At 43.5% G+C, this 22,116-nt stretch overlaps 1 protein-coding gene across 1 annotated transcript in view; it reads left to right on the top strand.

Annotated features, from left to right (window-relative positions):
- The first annotated feature begins 2,302 nt into the window (after nucleotides 1-2,302).
- The window catches only part of LOC124712121 (waprin-Thr1), a 176,125-nt gene continuing 156,311 nt past the window's right edge, over nucleotides 2,303-22,116 (top strand). The window contains exon 1 of the mRNA XM_047242423.1: nucleotides 2,303-2,365. The gene's annotated coding sequence lies outside the window, so the exon portion shown is untranslated. The remainder of the gene's footprint in view (nucleotides 2,366-22,116) is intronic.

Below are 22,116 nucleotides of genomic sequence, written 5' to 3'. Positions count from 1 at the left end.
AGGAGGCTCTCTGCCAAGTGACAGCGGCTCTCGTGACTCAGGTCAGGCTACCCTGTCCCGTGGTCGAACAGCAGACCCCATACCGCATTCTGGGATGTTGTTCTGGGCGTCAAAGGCTCGTGGTGTCTGCAATGATACTGAGAAGAGAATATTTTAGTACACGAACGGCGGCGTACTTCCATGTGTCAGAGTACGTTCATTTAAGACTTGAGGTACATACTTTAAACATGTCCATGGTGGCAAGTGACGAAAGGTTTCCGTTCTTCCACTAGCATACTGCACAGTCAGCTGTTGCTGCACCGCGCCCGGCTGGCTCTGCTTTGCAACACATGTTAGCTGAGTTTTGCTCGGCAATGCTTAACACTCTTGCCTCCTTGTGGCTGGCTCTTTTACAACTCATTTCCGCTCTGCCATTCTTTCTGACTGAATACGGTCGATACACTACAAAACCAATCATGAACAATTGTGAAACAGTGCCATGATGCATTGTCATCCATAAAAATTCCATCGTTGTTTTGTAACATGATGTCCATGAATAGCTGAATATAAACATTACCAGTCAATGATCGGTTCAGTTGAACTAGAGGAGTCACTCCATTCAAAGTGCATACAGACTACACCATTATGGAGCCACGAACAGCTTGCACAGTGCCTTGTTGACAACTTGGGTTCTTGGCTTCTTGGGGTCTGCGTCACACTCGAACCCTACCATCAGCTCTTAACAACTGAAATCGGGACTCATTTGATCAGGACACGGTTTTCCAGTCGTGTAAGGTCCAACCAATATCGCTACAAGCTCAGGAGAGGCGCTGCAGGCGATGTAGTGATGTTGGCAAAGGCACTCCCGTCGGTTGTTTGCTGCTATAGGTCACTAGCGCCAAATTTTGCGGCACTGCCCTAACTGATACGTTCGTCGTACGTTCCACGTTCATTTCTGCGGTTATTTCACGCAGTGCTGGTTGTCTGTCAGCACCAACAACGCTATGCAGACGCCGCCGATCTCGGTCGTTAAATGAAGGCCGTCGGCCACTGCGTCGTCACGGCGAGAGGTGATGCCTGAAATTTGATTTTCGCAGCACACTGTTGACGCTGTAGGTTGAATTTCCTAACGATTTCCGAAATGGTGTGTCCCATGCGTCTAGCTCCAACTACCATTCAGCGTTCAAAGTCTATTAATACCCTTCGTGGGGCCACATGTCGGAAACCTTTTCACATGAATCACCTGAGTACCAATGACAGCTCCGTCACTGCGCTGCCGTTTTATACCCAGTGTACGCGATACTGCCACTACCTGCATGTGTGCATATCGCTATCCAATGACTTTAGTGCCGGCCGTTGTGGCCGAGTGGTTCTAGGCGCTTCAGTCTGGAACCGCGCGACCGCTACGGTTGCAGGTTCGAATCCTGCCTCGGGCATGGATGTGTGTGATGTCTTTAGGTTAGTTAGGTTTAAGTAGTTCTAAATTCTAAGGGACTGATGACCTCAGAAATTAAGTCCCATAGTGCTCAGAGCCATGACTTTAGTCACCTCAGTGTGTTCTTCGTGTCTTACTGTCCCTGCGAATACATATCGACAAAACAAATATCGCACTAGACTAATCTCGGGCCGCTCTAACGAACGGGGACAAAAAATTACGTTTTAAAAATTATTTTGTTTCCAAAGGGGAAAAAAATGGTTCAAATGGCTCTGAGCACCATAGGACTTAACATCTGAGCTCATCAGTCCCCTATAACTTAAAACTACTTAAACCTAACTAACCTAAGGACATCACACACATCCATGCCGAGGATTCGAACCTGCGACAGTAGCGGTCGCGCGGTTCCAGACTGAAGCGCCTAGAACCGCTCGGCCACAACGGCCGGCCAGCTCCAAAGGGAAACAAACCGATGCTATCTGTCATCACTGAGCGTCACAAGAAAGACGTCTGATCACTGTTTGTTTGGGCTCACTTCCAGTTACCTAACGAGAAAACAAAACTGCGACTGACTGTTGAAACACCGAAACAAATGTGCCTGACGGCTCTCTCGAGAGACAGTCGGTATATACGTTCTGTCACATTTCTTTTTGTATCCGCTCACGTATTCTCTTGCCTTACCACAGACCACGAACATCACTTATTTCGCTGAAGGGGCTAATCGCCGCGTGTGTGTGCCGACGTTGTAGTGGTCGGACTTGTTCCTCGTTAATAACGGGCCCGCGCGGAGCCAACTGGCGAGGAGGAGGTGGCTGTGCTGCGCCGGCGGCTGCTTCCTCCCCCCCTCCCTCCCCCCCGCCGGTATCTCAGCGCGGTATAAACTGCGGCGCTCCGCCACCCGCCACGGATACCGAAGCCCCGCTCTGTCCTACAAGCAGCTGCCGGCCACTGGTAAATATGCACCCGCTGCGCGCGCGCCCGCGCGTCCACTTTGCTACTTGTTCGAGCCTTACTCGCTGTTTCAAGAACTCCGTCAGAGAAGGGTTATCCGTAACAGGACAAGCTACACACCCACATAGTCATGGGTGCAGCACTGCACTATGTCCTGGGAGAGATAATGAACTGTTGGCAGTTTTGAATTGAAAATAATTACAGTTCTTGTAATTCTGTGCGCATGACTCTGCGGTAACTTTAAAGCACTGGAAATGAGAGATCATTGTTATAAAAATTGGATGTGTTTTTGAACAGTTAAAGATTGCAGTCGATCCAACTCTGTATCATTAAACGGCATTTTACATTTTACAAATTGGCACAAGAGCTTTATTTATCTATGTGTTGTGTATTATTTCGAACTTGCGCCACAGGAACATTTGCTTTACATTGTTGACAAAGCTCGCCTAAAAGTCGTGTACTGATACACCTGTACCGCCACGTCAAACGACGGAGGCTGCTACACGAAACCATTGGGCAACCAGAAAACTCCGAAATTATGGTACGTTTGTATAAAGATCAGTGCTAGTCTAGCTCATTTAGTGCTCCTTTTCAATCCTCTTTTAGTTCCTTTTGCTAATTTTAGGTTAAGCCATTACATAGCATCAAGGTATGTTTTCCTACATAGTTAACAACGCTTTTTCTAACGTTTACTTTCGTGATTTAGTGTTTAAACAATTCGTATACGCCAGTGTGCCCATTCTCGAATACTACATGGTGGTTAGGTTTCCAGCTTCCACAGCTAAGCACACCGTAGCTTTCCCAACAAGTTTATCGTGAATATTGTTCCAACCAGATGTCTACACTAGGTAAATTTTTGATTCGTCGCATTTTACTCATTAACGAGAGCTGTTACAATATACAATCAGTCTCGGACAGTCTGTACAACTGAGCATCTGCAACGGCAGTTAACTCTCAATTCTACACGCCGGTAATTCGTGTGATGACAAAAACTTTGAACAGTGCTAACTTCACCCTTCGCACTTATTTTCACTAAGAGTAATAGCACGCTGGTCAGTAGGACAATGTCAGAGTGTCCACTGATTCAGGAGGTAGTGGTTATTTGACGTTCTATGGAAAATAATGTGCTGAAAATGGTACGTATTCCATTAAGCCACCCCTAAATTCCTGGTACATTTTATAGAATATTTGAAACAATCAGTATTTCCTAAATTTTCGCACTCATTTAATCTGTCTTTGCAAGAGCACAAATCATCACTATTTCTTTACTGGACATGAGAATGTTAATAGGAAACTTAATTCCGGTAGCTTATTTACTTCGCTGAGTTTCTTCAAGTGGACAGTGATAAAAATCTGTCTTTAACAATAGATTATTTTATTTTAGCCCTAGACACGAAAGGGGGAGGAGATGTTACGTTGTTATTACACTATCCTAAATTTTACTACTCCATATTTCCGGCAAAGAAAGTCGTAATTTAAAATATTAAAAAAATACTTCCTAATGCTCTGCAAAATTATATTTATTTCCTCACGAGCCTGCTTTCGGCTTCTCAGACTTTCGGGTGACAACTGAATGTCGCAGACGCCAATAAACATGATGTGCGCCTTACACAGATATTATTTGTACAGAAGATACAAAGATGACAAACTGTTTACATAGGAAAACATTAAAATAATTACATTAACTAAAAAAGGGGTAAACAAATTTTTTACGTGAAGATACATTTAACAATAATGAGAAAAGAGATGAATTTACAGTCTGAATCCAATATTTCTAACGCAAATTTAATTTGACAAAGGAGAAAATGGAAACTGATCTGATCACTTAATACTAGGCTGGCATTCTGTGTCATATGTTCGTTGAATTCCAGTATTTCCGGAAGGGTCATCTTTATGCATTTCTTGACAGAATTTACAACTTCACATTGTACACCATATGAATGGCTTTTTGCTAAAAGATAATCTAAATTTTTTTGAATCATTTTATCTAGTTTCTGTTGGAAAGTCAGTGATTACTTTAAAATATTTTATATAATAAAATACGATCAGCAAAGGATGAATCTTTCTTCCTTAATCGCCAGTTTCTGTTATGTTAACGTAGCCAGCTCTGACTGCCTGACCAATATATGCTTTTTCACACTGCTTGCGAGCGATTTTATGTTACCATTACGTACCAATGGTTGCTTGTCTTTACTATTGAATAAGAATTTTGATATGTTATTGATATTATAAAATGCAGATCTTTAGTTGCGAGACTTGAACTTCTTTACAAGATGTTTGAAATGTTCCCAATGTATGGAATTTAGCACCAGACTTCGAAACTACTGAGTGATTGCTTCAGGCCAGCATACAAAACTGGTGTAATTTCATTCTCTTTCTTTATACCTAGAATATTACAAGTGAGGACAGAGCTGTAGCCATTGCTGGAATCGATTTGTTTTAGTTCTGTATGAAAGGCTGATTTGTATAATGGATCAGATATGTGGCGATGCACCATTGAACGGAAAACTGCTTGTTTGTGGTTGTGTGGATGCTGGGAGCTTGCAGGGATTACCGTATCAGTGGCTACGTTTTCTCTGTAAATGATTAACACGTGTTTTCTTGCACTTACATCTGTACTGACGTCCAAGAAATTTATAGAATAGCGTTCCATCTCCATTGTAAACTCAATTTTCATACGTTGTGAATTTAAATGCTGTTGTAATGCATTAATTTTCTAATGGTACAGGTCCAACACACACACAAACACACACACACACACACACACGCACACACACACACACACACACACACACACACACACACACACAACATCTATATATCTGAACCAGTACTTAATTTTACAATTCAATGGTTCTGTCTCTAAGAAAATTTGTGTGAAATTGTTCATGAAAGTGTAGTGTGAAATTAAGATGTGAACCCATGTCTAGGCCACCGGAGCGACTATAATGCTTGTTTTGAAACTTGAAGTAATACTGTTTTACATATATTTGTGTAGCATCGATTATGTCATGTAATTCTACAAAATTTACTTTGGGTTTGTGCAAACGATCTGTTAATATGTATGAGTAGCATCGATTATATCATATAATTCTACAGGATTTAGTTTGGATTTAGGCAAAAGCTCTGTTAGTATGTGTTCCTTTTTAATATTGTTAACATGTTCTGCCCAGCATCGACGGAAAATTCAGTTAATGTCACTAGTTAATTAGATGTATAAGATGTCCAATGGTACACAAAATAAGTAAAAAAACTTCCTTTTTTACACCCTGTAAGGACAATACCAACCTGGCGGGAATCGCGAATTGGTACCGACTGCAGTCGTAAATGTTACGAGGTTTGGTAATATAGGGTTAATATCCAGTCCCAGCAGTTATTTGAAGAAACGTCTTGCTATCATGTCTGGAAAATTAGGTTTTCTCGCTGTTAAATTGCAGCGCGGTTGGTAGTATTGTTGATGACATACTTCTTGACACGCACAAACCCATAAACGCTTTTCAGGTACGACAGCTGCAGTTAACGCTTAAGTTTGAGCATATCTTCTTGCACGTGCAACGCAGTTCAAAACACTGTCAGCAACAGAAGCAACAGTCGAACTCTTCTGTTGTTTCTGGTACGGACTGCTCGTGATTTTCTTAGAAAATCAGAAGTATTCGTCATGTTGAACATTAATAAAATGTTAATCGTTGCAGAAATCCCCATCTTTTGAAGTTTAGGGTGATAATCTTTTCCCTACGCATCATCAGAATTCTGTTTGTATAAATCTGAACAGTTAATTATTGTCGTCGAACACTGATAGCCATTAGCTGTGGAATTCGCTGTTTTTCTAACGCTAGAGGAGGAAAATTTCACAGACATTTAGACGAAACCGATATTGTCAGGAGATTTTTCTCCTCTGAAGTATAGTAGATGCCGTGTTCCTTGATGTGCGGAAGGCGTTCGATACATTGCTGCCGGCCGTAGTGGCCGAGCGGTTCTAGGCGCTACAGTCTGGAACCGCGCGTCCGCCTTGGTCGTAGGTTCGCATCCTGCCTCGGGCATGGATGTGTGTGATGTCCTTAGGTTAGTTAGGTGTAAGTAGTTCTAAGTTCTAGGTGACTGATGACCTCAGAAGTTAAGTGCCATAGTGCTCAGAACCATTTGAACCATTTGATACATTGCTGCACTGCCGCCAAATGAACAAAATACGAGCGTACGGAATATCAGGTTGTCTGTGTCACTGAACTGAAGAGTTTCTAGCAAACAGAAAGAAAACAGCATGTTACTCTGAACGGAGAGAAGCCTTCGGACATATAAGTAACTTCGGGCGTATTCCTAGGAAGTGTTACAGGGCCATTACTTTTCACAATATATATAAATAACGTAGCGGAGTACCGATAGTAGCCAATGCTATATGTTCAATTAGGCTTTTCGCGGATTATGCTGTTGTATATAGATAAGTCGCAACGCTACTAAATTATGACGAAATACGGGAAGAGCTGCATAGGATCGACCCTTGGTGCAGGGAGTGACAGTTACCCTAAATGTAAACAAATGAAACGCACTGTGAATTCCTGGGTCGAAATGCCCATTACTGTATGATTACATGATTGCAGGAAGATCACTGGAAGCAGTTACTTCCATAAAATATCTAACAGCATGCGTACCGAGCTATCTAAAGTGGAACGACGACATCAAATTAATTGAGGGGATGGCAGATTCCAGACTGAAATTCATTGAAAGAATCCTTGGGAAAAGTGGCCCCTCAGCAAAGGAGGTAGCTTATAAAACCCTTGGTCAACCAGTGCTTCAACTTCGCTCGCCAGTCTGGGATCGATCCGTGCCAGATAGGATTGATAGAGGAAATATAGAAGATCCAAAGAAGAGCAGCGCGTTTCGTTACAGGCTCATTTGAGAAGCGCGAAAGCATCACGGAGATTCTCAGCCAACTCCGGAGGCAGACGTTGCAAGAGCGGCTTTCTGCAACATGCTGTGGGTTACTGTTTAATTTCCTCGGGCGTTCGTTCCCAGAAGATTCAATCAATGTGTTATTTTCTTCAACGTATACCTCGCGAATAGACTGTGAAGATAAAATTAGAGAGAGTCGAGTCCACGCGGAAGCTTACCAGCAATCATCAGCCCTGCGAATTATTCGCGACTGGAACAAGAAAAAAATGGGGAAGTGACAGTGGTCATAAAGTACTCTCCGCCACACACCGCTAAGGTGGCTTGCCGAGTATGGATATACAGTAGATGTAGTAACATATGGTCTAAAAAGCTAAACATAGTCCTTTCCGTGGCTTCTCATTGTGACTTCAAGGAAGATAATCACAATAGATCAACAGAGTTGTTTCAACTAGCAATTCGTAGTCTGTGCAATGTTTCCATTCACTGACCACTCTTTTGACAGTTGTGCTTGTATTTCTTACCAAGGTGACCCACAGGTAGTGGTTACAGGAGAAAACAGTTACTGAAATGTGCTTAAATTCCAGACAGAAATTCATTGAAAGAATCCTTGGGAAACGTGGTCCGTCAACAAAGGAGGTAGCTTACAAAGCCTCGGTCAACCAATGCTTCAACATCGCTCGTCCAACATGACAGGATTCATGATTGCTGATGTTTACGCCAGACGCAGAATTTGGCAGAATTTGAAAGTTCACCAAGGTCTATGCAATTCTGGATTTACTCTGCATTTGATTTCAAACTTTCTGTTGTTAAACCTGAAGTTGACCATGTTCCAATTCCGGAAAAACAGACAAATCGGTAGAAGTCAGCGGATATTTAATCCGTAGTTAGCGAACAATGCCAACTGCGTTAGTATTGTATAGTAATATTTTGTAGTTTTTAGCTACAACATTTCATCCTCGATTACGCAAAATCATTTAAGCAATCGTTTCTTCCATGTACGACGTCGGCTGTCGTCTAAACACATACCCGTGTTTCTTTTTAGACGCAGTCAGTGTGGGAGACTGGAATCGCTTTCTATCCTCTACTAGAAACCGCCAGGCGAAGTTCTAAGTTATTTCCATCTATGGTATAGAGTGTACTTTGTAGTCCTCTAACTTAGCATTCGAATTCTTACGTTTGGTAATAGCACAGCTGTAACAGTCTTTACTAAAGTCTTCGCTTATTTATTTAATCGTGCCAAAAGTGTTGCACGCAAGACAGACAAAAAGAGAAAAAAGACTAAATATATAAAATTAAAGCATACAGAGGAAATATAGATACAATGTGATGCAATTAGCCATATAATACTAGTCGTATATAAACAGATTACAAACACTAAATATAATGAGACCAAAAATTAGCGACCTGAACAGCATTATCCCTGGCCCGCAATAGGTCCTCCAGTGTGCTGGAAGCTGGGCACTGAGGACAGCTGTACAGGTGATGTTTACGGCTCCACATTCGTATAAACTTGACGGGTCCCCTAGATATTTCCATTTGGCCATATTATCCTTTGTCTATCTACCCAGTTCCGAGTCAGTAGATGGACTTCAACATTTTCCATCGCAGATTCTCTCACCTGGGGCAGGGTCTCCGAAGGTTGGATCCATGATGCGTTATCTGCGTTTCTGGCTGTCCACAGGTTTTTTCGCGGAAAGCTCTTCCTAGATTTCCGCCTGCTTTGGGGACGTTGGAGTCCATGCAACGGGTAAGCAGCGTTTAGTTCCACTTCGCGTCTCTCTGCGTTCACAGCAGCTTTTCGTCTCATATCTGGAGGCGCTATACCCGCCAGGCTGTAGAGTCTGTAGGCAGGCGTTGCCCTCAGGCATCCTAACGTTATTCTACACGTCTCGTTGAGGGCAACATCGACATGCCTGGCATGAACAGAATTGTACCAAACAGGGTAGGCGTATTCAGCGCAGCGTAACGTAATGCAGGTGCCCATATTCCGAGAACTGTCGGTTGGGCAGCCCACCTACTACCTGTGAACTTTCTGCTGATGTTGCTGTAGGCGGATACTTTTTTTGTTTTGTGTGTAGGCATTCAGAGCACAGTCCAGCGTGACTCCCGGATGTTTTAGATTATGACAGCGCTCCAGCTCCATGCCATTTCATACGACTTTTAATTTTCAGTTAGCGTCTTCGTTTCAAAAATGAAAAGCGCGTACTTGAGTTTTAGCCGGATTCGGTTTCAGGTAGTTATTTTGGTGGTACGCCACGAGAGTCCATTTGTGAGACGCCTCTCTGCTGTTTGGAAATCTTTGAATTGATATATTAGCGACAGTTTGTCAGCATAGATTAAGTTTTTGTGCTAAGAGGTTATGGCTTTTCGTTACTACAGATGTTAAACGAGGTAGGTGCTAGGACGCTACCTTGGGGTAGAACGCTTTTTTGTATTCTCTATCTATTTTTCCAGTTCGACATAGAATGTACGGTTCTGAAGGAGAGATCCTATGAAGCCAGTAAAGTAGTAATCTCTCGTTATTTGATGTAATTTGTGCAACATGATATTGTGCTGCACAGTATCATAAGTTGCGGAGAAATCCACAAACACTGCTCCTGTTACCCAATCCCGCTCAGAACTATCCTCGATATTCATTGTCAGATTGAGGATCTGTGCTGTACAATTTTTATTGGGCCTAAATGCAGTTTGTTTTGGGATCAGTTGTGGCTCGGTGACGGGGCTGAGACGACTGAGCAACATTGTTACGAGTATTTTATAAAGATGACACAAAAGAGATGCAGGGCGAAAATTCTTAGCATCGCAAGCTGGCTTGCCGGGTTTCAGTGCAGCGATGATCCTTGTCCTTCTCCAGATTTTAGGAATCTGATGTCATGCTACGCAGTTGTTATAGAATTGTAGTAGCCATCCCACGATCGCAGGCCAAAACTGCATTCGAACCTACATGAAATGTAGTGGTATCTGTAAACAGGCCTCTGATGTCACAGGTGGAGGTAATTATTTTCTTCAAAAACATTATGCTCAAAGGACTATTTGAGTAACTAAGAAAGTAGCAGTTTTTTCGTAAGTAGCATGATGTATTAGGTTTACTTAACTAGCGCAATCAGAAATAGTATTAAGCAAATTATTATGATTTATAGTTAAAAAAAACGTGCAGATTAAGATGATTCAGTGTCAGATCCAGCACTGAACAAATGAGACAACGATCATAGAAAGTAATAGGCATTATCGATGTTCTTAAACAAAATGCACGTCCAAATATGTACGAAATTCTGTTTTTATTGTTTTATTGTGCGTAACTCAGCGAGATCTGCAGAATGGTTTTGTTTATAGCCTACTTCTTTTTAAAGTAGTCAAAGTGTTTGCACTCCTTTCAGGTGGAGAACTGGAATATAGAGCTGACATTAAATTGTTTGTTCTGTTTATCTCCATCGGCTATTCATCCAAAGTTGGTGAAAACTTGTAACGAATCTGGTCCTTCATTTTCAGCATGTAGTAGGTGAACGACTGAGTTCAAAAGTGAACATACTTCCCTCGAGTATGATACGTTTGAAGAATGTCCCAGAACTTCAGTTGTGTGAGTCACCTGACGTCATACGTCTCTCGCGGTTAAAATTTAGTTTACATATATTTAAAAAGTAAAAGGTTGAAAACCGAATTTCGTTACGATTAATAATATATTTTCACTAACAATAAGTTTTTAAGTTGACTGATAATGAAAATCGGTGAGGAGGGTGGGGCCACATGGTCCTACAGATCAATGTCAACTTTTTCATGTGAACCTAGGGTTTTCAAAGTGAAATTTTCGCTTGTAGAGTGATTTTATCAGGATGGCGAATGGTAAAAAGTGTAACAAATCAGTATCGAAAATAGATTTAATCTTGTGACAACGAATAACATGAAATGTCGCTCATAAATTTTCAACGTAAAATCTCAAGACGGTGTTGACATGTAACACACCAATGTTCCCTACATTCTGTTATGTTCTCTGGAGCATATAAGTCCCACTAAACACAGAGTATGTACAAACCAGAAGAATTACTGAGGAGTATAGTAACGTTTGAAGACAAAGTCGTTGATATACAGGAAGAGAAAGTTAATTACGTCCGACGTTCTTGGAACTAAGAAGATGGTAACTTAATCTGATTTTCGTGAAACAGACGCACTGTGTCAGCTAGCTATAAATACTCCCTAGGCCATTCGATCGCAGACTGCCTTCTGAACTTAGTACATCCATCCCGTGGTCTATAGTATCTTTCTCCAAGTTTCGAAAGTTTGCCGCTAGCTGGTAGGGCTAGACGTAGAAGGGATATAGTTATGCCAAAACTTAGTATTTCTTTAGTAGGAGACCACGTGTACTGTTAATCGCGAAAAGATTTTAACGATGAGAACGCTTTGAACTGTTTTAAAAATAATCCAGCTGATTTTGTGGGCCTGTTTGTTGTTGTCAGATTCTCTTTAAACCAAAGAAAGAGTGGTATGCCCTCGGCTGGGTGACTGAGTGGAGTAGGTTTAACCACCTAACTTGGAAGGCTTTGTGTTCAAATGTGTGTGAAATCTTATGGGACTTAACTGCTAAGGTCATCAGTCCCTAAGCTTACACACTACTTAACCTAAATTATCGTAAGGACAGGCACACACGCCCATGCCCGAGGGAGGACTCGAACCTCCGCCGGGACCAGCCGGGCAGGCTTTACTTCCTCCGCGCACCATGGCACCTTTCTTCACGGAGTGCGAGTGTTATGTCATAAGTGTATCTGTTGAGTGTAAGTGACCGTTACGAGTGTGTCTAGAGTGTGTTGTCATGAATGTGTTGAGCAACGAAGAGACGAGAGAGGATAAAATCCAGCGCCGGCACGGAGCCTACTCCTTCCGAATGCCAGCAAAGGGTTTCAGGTATAATGTCTCCATCCCACGGAAGGGTCAGCGTCAGTGGTGCCACATGCCTTCACCTCATGAGGAACTGACAGGTTTAGAATTTAATCGAGCTCATTGTCTGGTGATCGTGAACTTCGCGTCACCGCCAGTATTCGAGACGGCTGCCGCCGAGTAGAGTGCCGCAGCACGTACTTGCGTTAGCGACCTTGGCTACGGGGACGGGTTTCTCGCTAAAAACAAAACAGCGACCAAATCTATGAGTGGGAGTCGACGACCTTGCGCGAAAAAAAAGGCGATTTGCTGGAAAGGCTGTGGCCGATGTCTTCCGAGATACTAAAGCATTTATCCTTGTTGATAACCTAACATAGATTCATAGAGTAACTGGTGAATGTTGTGCAAGTCTTGGGGAGCAGCTGGTTGAAGCAAATGTGTCACTAGAGCGGTAGACTGCAAAATAAAATGAAAAAAGTTTCTTCAGAACGGTGTTCCTGCCTCTAAGGTTCAAAGTACATTGACCTTAAAGGGAACTAGGTGGATTTTTTATATGCTCTAGGCAGAGCGGGCTGTTGGCGTAAATAGCGATCGTAGATTCAGAGAATTTTCCGCTAAATACCAGGAACGCTGGTGGTGGGGCAGAAGGTGACCACTTTCGAATATTTGGGAGCGGGCCTCCAGTTACGACATTTGACTTATAAGGAACGGAGACCTCCTGAATAGTAGATATAAATTAGTTTTAATTTAAATTTGAGACTTAAGTGCATTTTGTTTGTTTGTTTGAAACCCCAGCAGTCCGGTGCGAGAACGAAATACTTCCACCTTGTGCACGCGCGTAAAAAAAAAAAAAAAAAAACACGAACTGTTAATTTTCTTCGCGGCAGATCGTCAACATAGGAAGTCAGTAGATAAGAGCAGCGTGTGACATACGGGGATTGGACTAAAATGCGTAAAACCGTGGGAAACACATGCTTCAACATAAATGTAGATGCTATGGAAGTCTGAATAGCCTCTGTATTTGGCCGCGAACCACACACCTGCAATGTCCTCGTACGTTGCAAGTGCCAGTCGTGGTCAGAACAGTGTAGTGTGTACTTGTGAGCGCACGACGTCGGAACTCAGTGCATTCGAAGATGCTCGTGTGGTGGGTGCCGAAGTGTCTGTTGTTTCAAAAGGCACCAGATCGAAGATTTACACGGCATACACACAAAGCACGAAAACATCGTCTACATAATCACAATTTGGAAGAAACTGTGTGCTGAGTGATCGTGCGTGACATGCGGTCATTAAAGAGGACTGGGACGAAAAATAAGACGACGACAGCTCCAAAAGTCACTGCAGAGCTGCACGTCGCATTCGCAAACGCTGTCAGCACCAAAACAGCGCGAAGGGAGCCCCAAAAGCAGAGAATTTCTGAGCAAGCTCGAATTGCAGAACCACTTATCAGCGATACGAATGTCCATAACAGGAAAACGTAGTGCCGAAGCCACATAAATGCACTGTGGAGCAATGGAAGAACGTCATTTGGTCGAAATAGTCTTGTTAAACACTGCTGCCAATTTCTGGCCACAGTTACATCCCACGGTGGGTGTCAAGTGATGATTTAGGTAGCCACATCGCGGTATTCCATTGGCCCTATGGTTGCTCTGTGAGGTCGCTTTACTGCCAAAGATTATGTGACCATTTTGGCCAATGGGGTCCATCACACTGTACAATATTTGTTCCCCAATGGTGGCGCTGTCTTCCAAGACGGCAGGTCTCCCGTTCTCACAGCCTGCGTCGTCGAGCTCTAGTTTTGCGAGTACGGGAATGAACTGTCGTGCTTTCCCTGGCCACCAGTCACCAGATCTCAGTATTGTTGAGCCTCGTTACCTGAACATGCCACTGTTTTGCAGGAAGAACGGCATAAAGTTTCCGTGACAACCATGGAGGACCTGTATTTTATCCATTACGAGACGTCTGAAAGCTGTTTTGAATGGCAATGGTGTTCCACGACCTGTTAGGCTGGTAATGTGTTTCTAGTGTTTCCATATTTTTGTCCACCTCCTGCAGTGCGCATCACAGTGGCTGCCTCTCTCGACTAGGAGCCCAGTTCTTCAGCCTGTACAGCCCGAACCACTGGGTCGCTACGCGCAGCTGTAGGCGTGGGCCCCGGAGGCGCCAGCTCATTGGGGCAAGGCTGCGCCCGCGTCAGTCCAGGCGGCCATTAAGCACGACGTTGTGCCTGCCGGCCAAGGACACAGCTGCTGCAACTCATTCGACGTCTGCTCTGCTAGAACCACCGCTCGCCTTTCGCGATCCCGTTTATAAACTTTCCGCAAGCCTTTTGTCTCTGCCCGTCGGCACCACAGGGACGGCTCCGAGGGTACGGAAATTCGTTTCAAAAACTATACGAAGGAAAACTGAACCATTGTCGAACCGGTATTTAATTGTGACGTATTTCATTTTTACATTACTGCACTCTGTCCAGAGTTTCTTCAGCGAGTGAACTGCGTTGCTGGAACGTGATTCTCAAAAGGCTGTAAAATATCCCCTTGGTTGAATTTTCTCATATTGAGAAATCAGAAGGAGCGATATTTTTTACTTATAAAAAACTTCTTAAAGCCAAGATCACATAAATATTTCTTTATTTACAAACAACCGATTTCGACAGGTTTTGCTGACATCTTCACGTCTTCAAAACTTTTTGTCATTAAATGTGTTCAATTTGAGTTGGAGCTTACGCCAAGCTGTCATGTAGATAAAATGTAGAACATTACATAAAGGTTTGTCATAAATAAAACATCTAAAAACAAAAAGCACCTTGTGCACATGGACATGTCCTTATATGTAGCCCTCAACAAATGATTGTTACGTCATAAAAACACAGTACACATACACACATCAAAAAACGTTTTGCATCACCTCGGTTCCTAGAGTTACGAAACCTGTACAGACTACTGGAATAGAGATCAACATAAACATCATTTCCGCCCTTTTTATTGCCCATGAAAACCTCACATAGCACGTTGTACCAACATACAGCGAGCCCTTCAGAGGTGCTGGTCCAGATTGCTGTAGACACCGGTGCCTCTAATACCCAGTAGCACGTGCTCTTGCATTGATGCATGCCTGTATTCGTCGCGGCATACTATCCAGAAGTTCATGAAGGTACTGTTGGTCCAGGTTGTCCCACTCCTCAGCGGCGATTCGGCGTAGATCCGTCATAGTGGTTGGTGGGTCATGTTGTCCATAAACAGCCCTTTTCAATCCATCCCAGGCTTGTTCGATAGGTTTCATGCCTGGAGAACATGCTGGCCACTCTAGTCGGGCGATGTCGTTATCCTGAAGGAAATCAGGGAGCGAAGTCCATGAAGACGAATGCCTCGCCAATACGCTGCCGATATGGTTGTACTACCGGTCGGAAGATGGTGTTCACGTATCGTACAGCGGTTATGGCGCCTTCCGTGACCACTAGCGGCGTACGTCGTCCCCACATAACGCAACCCCAAAACAGCAGTTACCACCACCTTGCTGCACTCGCTGGACAGTGCGTCTAAGGAGTTCAGCCTGACCGGGTTACCTCCCAACAATTCTCCGAAGATTGTCTAGTTGAAGGTGTATGTGACATACATCGGTGAAGAGAACGTGATGCTAATCATGACCGGCCCTTTCGGCATGTTGTTGGGCCCATCTGCACCGCACTGCATGGTGTCTTGGCTCTGAGCACTATGGGACTTAACATCTATGGTCATCAGTCCCCTAGAACTTAGAACTACTTAAACCTAACTAACCTAAGGACAGCACACAACACCCAGTCATCACGAGGCAGAGAAAATCCCTGACCCCGGCGGGAATCGAACCCGGGATGCATGGTGTCTTGTTTGCAAAGATGGACCTCGTCACGCAGCCTATTGCGCACAGTTTGAGTCGTAACAACGTCCTGTGGCTGCACGAAAAGCATTATTCAACATGGCGGCGTTGCTGTCAGAGCTCCTCCGAGCCATAATCCGTAGGTAGCGGTCATCCATTGCAGTAGTAGCCCTTGGGTAGGCTGAGCGAGGCATGTCATCGACAGTTCTTGTCTCGCTGTATCTCCTCCATGTCTGAACAACATCTCTTTGGTTCACTCCGAGACGCCTGGACACTACCCTTGTTGAGAGCCTTTCCTGGCACAAAGTAACAATGCGGACGCGATCGAACCGCGGTATTGACCATCTAGGCATGGTTGAACTACAGACAACACGAGCGGTGTACCTCCTTCCTAGTGGAATGACTGGAAATGATCGGCTGTCGGACCCCCTCCGTCTAATAGGCACTGCTCATGCATGGTTGTTTACATCTTTGGGTGGGTTTAGTGACATTTCTGAACCGTCAAAGGGACTGTGTCTATGATACAATATCCACAGTCAACGTCCATCTTCAGGGCTTCTGGATTGGGTTGGGTTGTTTGGGGGAGGAGACCAGACAGCAAGGTCATCGGTGTGATCGGATTAGGGTAGGACGGGGAAGGAACTCGGCCGTGCCCTTTCAAAGGAACCATCCTGGCATTTGCCTGGAGCGATTTAGGGAAATCACGGAAAACCTAAATCAGGATGTTCGGACGCGGGATTCAACCGTCGTCCTCCCGAATGCGAGTGGGGGGGGGGGGGGAGGGGGGGGGCGTTCTGGAAACCGAGATGATGCAAAACTTTTTTTGATGTGTGTATTGATGATGAAATAGTGTTCTCTAAATCTGAGAACTGAATCTGAAAAGTGATAAAGGTCTGTATAGGCGCTTCTGCTGATTATCCCTGAGAATCCTACAAATGTCCTGTTGATGGAACCAACTTCACTTTCGGCCGCTGAGGTTCCAGTCGTTCCACTGCTGTTCTTGACTGAAGAAAACTGTACCGCGCTCTCAGCCTTGAGCAATGGTCAGAACAGAAATTCCTGCTTCGCTTTCACGTGATGCCTGCCGTATCAAACTGTGAAATAACAGATATCTGGAAGATTCTGGGGAGCCACAAAGTCTCCAAGGCTGGTTATGACATTCAGACGAATTGTCTGGTCTGCAGCAACTGGCAGAAAAAAATATCCACCTTGGAAGTTCTGTTTTCTCCAAATGAATAGGTCGTTTAGATGGTCGTACATTTGATATTAAAGGTGTAGTTTAGGTGTATTTTTTGTTTTTTACGTTCTCAATCTGCTTTTCAGACTTAAGTACATAAAAAAATAAATTCTTGTGATGAAGGACACACACACACACACACACACACACACACACTTCTCTTAACTATTCATCTACTGTATGTAGAACTCAACAATTTACAATGTGTTCATATCCTTCCGCATATAGTGTTTTCTTAAGTGCAATAAGGGCACCACATCCTAACCATGGGAAACACCGTCATACCCTAACACCATCTCGTCCGTATTTCACTGTTGGCACAACACTTGATGGCAGGTAACCTTTTCCAGGCATTCGCCATACTCAAACCCTCCCATCAGACTGTGAATGTGATTTATCACTCCAAATCACCCACTTCCTGCTGTCCACTGTCCAATGTTGCGCTCTTTACACCACCTTAAGCGTCGCTTAGCACTGAGTACAGAAATATGTGGCTTATGAGGAGCTGCTGGCCATTGTACCCATTCTTATTGTCTCCCTAAGCACAATCTTTATGCTAGGTGGATTACTGGTACCAGTAGGAACTCAAGAGAGATTCCTTCCGCTGATTTCATGCAAATTTTACAACCGCATCCCGCAGTGCTCGATGGTCCCTCTCAGTCAATACGTGAAGTGTGTATGGTCTTGGTTTATCTGTGGTTGTTCCTTCGCGTTTCCATTTCGCAGTCACATCATCAACAGTCGAATTTTTTTGTGGTAAGATCCTATGGGACCAAACTGCTGCGGTCATCGGTCCCTAAGCTTACACACTACTTAACCTAGCTTAAACTAACTTACGCTAAGGGCAACACACACACACACACACACACACCCATGTCCAAGGGATGACTCGAACCTCCGACGGGGGGAGCAGCGCGAACCGGGACGAGGCGCCCAAGGCCACGCGGCCGCCCAGCGTGGCCCAAGCATCGACTCGGGCAGGTATGGAAGGTTTGAAATGTCCATGTTGGATTTGTTACTCAAGTGACATCCAGTGATTAGTCCACAGCTTAAGTCACTAAGCATTCCTGACCGACACATTTTGCTATTACTGTTTCTCTATTGACAAGAGAGTACACCCTACCTCCTTTTATAGAGGTGGGTCCGCTTCTCGTGACATCTAATTGTCGGTCCCGCATTAGTTGTGAATCCTCATGTTTAATTAACAATCGGATCCAAATTAACGGAATTTCCCCTTACAGTATGCTGACTTCTGCATCAGACATAAGGCCTATCGTTGATAAAAGCTTTAAACGCTCCAATAGAAAGCTTCATAAACAGAACTTATGTGGTGATTCTTACCAATCGGTTGGCGGTCAACTGGAACTAAATCATCCGAGCAATAATTGTAAAACATTTAAATTCCCGAAGTATGTGTGCACAAATACACTTCTAAAAGATCACGCACATCGCGAACTCATACTGAAACAATTTGTAGCATGTGAAGAAATGCTTCGCAAGACTTCACTTCGCATTTACCGTTAAAAGTAAATGGCTAGACAAATTGTGGACAGATTAGTACTGATTTCTGCGATACGAAGGTAAAATAAGTGTGGCTTTTATTGATTTACAGTGCCATGCGGGTGCCCTCCATTTCGGTTTGGCTGAAAAATTACTTAGTTTTTTAAATTCAGTTTCTAAGCGTAGGAAGAGAAACAACCATCTTTACAGATAAAAAATCGGCGTAAAAATATACCGTTTATATGAAAAGTGACGGACCAACTTTTCTCGTGCCACTGCTTGACAGTATTATCACTACTTGTCTATATAATCCTTCCTAAAACCGGACCCATGATGTAAATGTTGAAATTATAAAATAGAAGTCCGAAGCAATCATTGTAAAATTTGGATTAGGTGAATGAAGGCTATTACAGAAAATTATGTAAAAATATGATATTTCAGTCTCTGATCGCTATTTTTTATTTTCAATGACTGGTTTCATGTTAGCTTTCCATCTTCAGATCATATATTGCAGTTACAGAGTAACTTGACAGTACAGAACTATTGGTTCGCTGTCGAGTTATGACAGCCAACCGATAGTTCTGTACTGACAAGTTACTCTGTAACTACAATATGGTATCTGAAGATGGGCAGCTAGCCTGAAACCGGTCATTTAAAATAAAAAATAGTGATCAGAGACTGAAATGCTATATTTTCATTTAATGAGCGATCGCGGAAATCCCATTAAGACAATCATGTCTAGTTTTGAGAAAATTATGTGTAATCTGCACCATGGAAAACAAGATTGCCGTTGTCGAAAAAAAGAAACTGATCTGTCAGCTTTTTTTTTTCCTTACTGTCTGGATCAGGAGACTCTGGTCAGCTCAGCTTATGCGAAACTTCCTTTTAACTACCAAGAAGCAGGAAACGGCGGTGAGCGTGTTTCCTTTAGCGCTTTATTTCTGTATGTGAATGCCGACCCATCCTGTCATTATCTGTGGCTACACTGTCAACCTCTGCAGTTGTAGGCATTTGCTGTACCAAAAGAGAAGAGAAGAAAATTCACAGAAATCAACTTTTCAACCGAAGGAAGTGCGTAGTACGCAGGGACTCAGAAAGGTGAGTTAGAGTCCGCGCGTTATACGGTGGCCGATGCGCAGTGACCGGTTTAGGCCAAGACGCTGGGTGAGATCATTCGTAAGCGATTTTACAGAGACTACTCGGCAAAAAAATTCATTTTTTACGTATAGCTTTATATGTCAGGTTCATGGTGATGTGCCCATCATTTCGTTAATGGTTATAGTTACTGCGATGTTTAACTGAAAGTAAGACACTGCCCGAAATTCGGGAAAGTTTATAAAGAAAAATAGAGGTCGCTAAGATTTTGCGTTTGGCGCATATTACATAATATGCTGTTGCACATGAAATTTGGCTACCATATTGAATTTATCTTTAGGCTTGGGTAGAGGTATCTATCCATCACCAATCTCGAGAAAACTGATCTGACGTAGCAGAGTCATTTGCGGTCGCACCGCGCAAGCGATAAAGCCAGAGTGTCATTTCCACAAAATTCCTCATATATCATAAATGGTTTGAGATATCGAAATGAGATTTTGAAAAATGAGAGCACACAAAGAGGAGCGTATTTTGCCACATCGTCATTGTGTAAAACTTAATTATCTACATTGTTATTCCACTAACTACAGACTTTTCCGATGAAATACTGTAGTTCTCAAGGCCGTACATAGCTGGTGGAACGAGAAATGCTTTGGTTTTGGAAAAACATAAGTGAAGAAATTACACTTTTTTGTACTGAGGATGTGCTTTTTCATAAACTACTGACCTTACTTTTCCTCAGTACCTCAATATACTTAATGAACCACTGTTTCCGAATTCTCCCACAACTATGTCCATGCAACATGTTAGTGAGGTGAGATTGCGTAAACTACGCTGTGTATTGGCAAAAGAAGCAAATTGTAACATGGCAGCCAGAAAAATGTGTAGGTTTTACTCAAAATTCGCCACTCATGACGCTTCTCTGAAAGTTACAGATGGTTAACAAGCCAACGAAAACAAATCACTGCATTTTCGGCGGAATTCTTTTTAGACACTAACCAAAGCAGAGAGAGGTGACAGTAGATCTTTTTGAATGGTCACCAAGCAAGGGTGGACGTGGAGGGCCCCAATTAACATTTACAGAAATTGTGAGCATAGGCTTCGGTTTAGAATGGCGCTTCCCCTCCAGCACTCAGCATTTCCCCTACAATGGCTGCCTATAACCCCCACCACTACTGCACCCTACCATGCGTGCCCAATCGTCCACCCATCAACTAGCCACGGCACTCTTCATGAACTTTACACATGTCGTCTCACGCTAAAACCATTGCACAACAAGAATCATGCGTTGTCATACGAGACATGTTCCAGGTTTCCTGCAGACACTGTTGCAGTATGGATAACAACTACATCACAGCGTGCAAACTAAGTGGCGCGGCAACTGGAAACGTACTCAGAAGCGTGCGGGACAGTAATATTCTTCTGGGCAAAATTTCACACAGATTCACCATGAATATTGGGCGGTATGTGGACAAAATGCAATGTCGTATCCAGCTGTAGAGAAATGGTGCCAACAACTTGACCGAGACTGCACTGGCGTGGGTTGTACTGTTTGGGAAGTTCGTATCTTCGACCATGCGATTTCCATCTTTTCGGCAAGGTGAAAGAACATCTTTGTAAAAGATATTTTCCAGTGATGAGGACGTTCACACAGCGGTTATCGGACGGCTTTGCGACCAAGGAGCGGATTTCTGTAGTCAAGGACCATTGTTTACAAAGACTTGGTGACTATGTGTTTCGCTTTGAAATGTAGTGCAGTGTTCAGGCAAAGTAACTTGGCCAGCTATAACTTTCTGAAGTCCTCTCTCGCGTGTGTGTGTGTGTGTGTGTGTGTGTGTGTGTGTGTGTGGTTTGGGATCTTACGGGCGCCCAACGGTGAGGTTATCAGCGCCCTGACGTCGGTGAAAACAAACGAATGTGGATAAGAACGAAAACTGTCGTCCACGCATGCACACGAAACGACCACAAAATGACTATTGCACAGGCACTCTCCCACGCATTAAAAACAATGTGGAGGCAAGATAGCTTATCAAGAAATTAAAACAGAGGAAAAACAAAACACAAAAGAGCTAGAAGAACAGCACAGGGAAATGAGACTGGATGACCACTTACGAGTGACTCAGTGTGCAAACAACAGAGAACTATGTTAATTGCTCTTGCACAGTCTATTGCGGTCATAGACGGTGACTCGCCACCACTCCGGGCTCCACAACGCTCCTCTCAAGCGTTGAATGGAAAGATCGAGACTCACTAGCCTATAGACACACTCGCCATCACAAAACGTAAGTGAGGTCAGAATTTAAAGTGT

This window comes from Schistocerca piceifrons, chromosome 1, assembly GCF_021461385.2.
Source record: "Schistocerca piceifrons isolate TAMUIC-IGC-003096 chromosome 1, iqSchPice1.1, whole genome shotgun sequence".
In the NCBI taxonomy this organism is placed as follows: Eukaryota; Metazoa; Arthropoda; class Insecta; order Orthoptera; family Acrididae; genus Schistocerca; species Schistocerca piceifrons.
This window is presented reverse-complemented; position numbering and strand designations above follow the sequence as displayed.